Genomic DNA, 2,278 nt, shown 5'->3' with positions numbered 1-2,278 from the left:
GGAGCCCGTGGCCCTCCCCAGCCTGCCTCTGTCCCTGGGGTCAGGGGATGGCGGGGGAACACTGGGGATGCTCTTGGTGCAGCGCTGGGGGCTGGGACATGGGAGCAGTATCCTCCCCGTGAGCCGTGCCCAGCTGCTGTGCCACCTTGCTGCCCACGGGGGCCCGAGCCCTGTGAAGGAGGGTTGCCTGGCCCCGGGAAACCCTTCCTGCAGGCATTTCCCATCACTTCGCAGCCCCGTGGGCCCTTCAGGGCTCCACGCCAGCCCACAACATGGCCATAGGGGAAGAGGTGCCAGGGTAAGCATGGGCCTGGCCGAGCAGCGGGCCAGGCTCCGGAGGCTGGGTGTGCCCGCAGGCAGCACTGGGTCCGTCCCTGCTAGTTGGCTCCATCAGGCACCGGCCAACTAGCCTGGAGGGCAGGCGATGAGTCAGCTGAGTCCAGCTCCGGGTGCGAGGGGCAGAGCTGCAGGTGATAGAGTAGAGTGGGAAGGGGACCTTGGGGTGCTCCCATCCCCACCAGCTGCAAGGATGTCCTGCAGGTCCTTGTCCCGGTGTCCCGGGCTTTGCAGCTGGGCTCTATGGGGCTGGGTCTGTAGCGGGTGTCCGCCGGTGACTGTGTCTCTGGGCTGGCCATGTGTGTGAGCAGCCCTACAGGCTCAGCCCCGTGCTGTCCCTGCAGCCCTGCTGGGGTCTGCAGTGTGGCCGTGATGCATGGGGCTGGGCTGGGCGCGGAGGCAGGGCTGGCAGTGGGGTGCCAGCTGCCCCTGCTCACCCTCTTCTTGGTGTCCTCCCGAACTGTGGGAGAAGCTGAAGTGGGGTGAAACCCAGAGACGGGCAGGTCTGTGCCCCCGTAAGCTCGGGCTTGGAGTGGATGTGGGGCTTGCACAGCTTTCTCCCCTCTGCAGCATCCCCTCTTCCCCAGCAGCTGCTCTGGTCCACGTGGCACATGGGTCACTGGGATGCTGTCCCCCTTCCAGCCTCTATCCTCCCGCATTGGTCCCTTTTTGGGGGGCAATGAGCCCCTCTGTCCTCCCTGCAGAGGCGAAGGAGGTCCCATAGCACTCACTGCAGAGGGCACTGGGTGCCCGGCCAGGCGGACCCTGGGGTGGGGTGCCCTCCCGTCTGGGTGCCCTGAGGAGCTAGCCAAGGACGGGTCATTGATGGGGGAAAAGAGAAATGACTCAATCAATTAACCAGATTAAAACTGTGACTTCACCTCCCAAAAATAGCATTTCGCCAATATTTTAATATGCTTATTAATAATCTGCTCGTGCTCTGATTAGCAGCGAGGTAATAAGGGATCAGCTGTAACCTAAATTTAACTCTCCCTAATGGATGACGGCCCCGAGAACCACAAAAAAGGAGAGGCTCCTATTCATCAGGCTGGCCCCCCTGGGGGGTCAGCAGCACCCAAGGGACCCAGGCAGCTGCTGCCCAGCTGTGCCCTGGGACCATCACCTCTGCTGTGGCCCACCTGGTCCCGTGGCACATCTTGGGGGGGTAGTGCCCTAGCACCCTGCGGCACCGGGCTGGGAGCACCCTAGGGGTAGCCACAGAGGTGGCTCCCAAGCAAGGCAGAGCCTGGATGTGGTCAGGGTGTGTGGTCCCCTCCCAAAGAGACAGGTCCCTTGGCGAAGGGTGACTGCCCTGCTCCCTCCCCATCTGCTCCCGTCCCACAGCAGGGGACAGTCCCCCATGCCCATCTGCTGGCGGTGCTGGGAGGATGGGGACAGGGACCAGCCACCTGGCTACCTGACGGCTCTGGGTGTTGCCCCGTGCGTGCCTGTGGCATGCTGTGTGCATGGAGCTGCTTTCTGGGCAAGAAACCCTGCTCCTGGGCACTTCCATTTGTACACAGTGGGTGGCTGGTGGGGTGGTTATTTTAGCTGGGTGGCAGGGCTGCGCTGCTGGCAGCGCCGGAGAGCCGGGGCAGGGGTGGCTGGTCGGGGGATGCTTCATGGCTGTTATTGTCACAGCCCAAAGTGGGACAGGTGGCACGGACTTGGTGCCAGCCTGGGCTGCCCGTCCTGCCACGGCTGTGCCTGGAGCAGTGCTACAGGGCCTGTTGCCCTCCCCAGTGCTGAGCCATGTGTGCATACCAGGGCCACTTTGCCACCCTGTCCTGTGTCCCCTGTGATGCTCAGAGCAGCTGGTCTTGGGGGAGAGAGAGGGGAAGGGGAGATGGACCCGGACGCCTGGGTTCTCCACCCTGAAAGGGGCACAGCTGGGGTGATGCTGTGCTCCTCACCCCACACCTGGGCGGCCATGTCCCCTGGC

The sequence above is a fragment of the Pygoscelis adeliae genome, unplaced genomic scaffold (assembly GCF_000699105.1).
Source record: "Pygoscelis adeliae isolate BGI_AS28 unplaced genomic scaffold, ASM69910v1 Scaffold294, whole genome shotgun sequence".
Lineage (NCBI taxonomy): Eukaryota > Metazoa > Chordata > Aves > Sphenisciformes > Spheniscidae > Pygoscelis > Pygoscelis adeliae.
Note: the sequence above shows the minus strand (reverse complement) of the source record.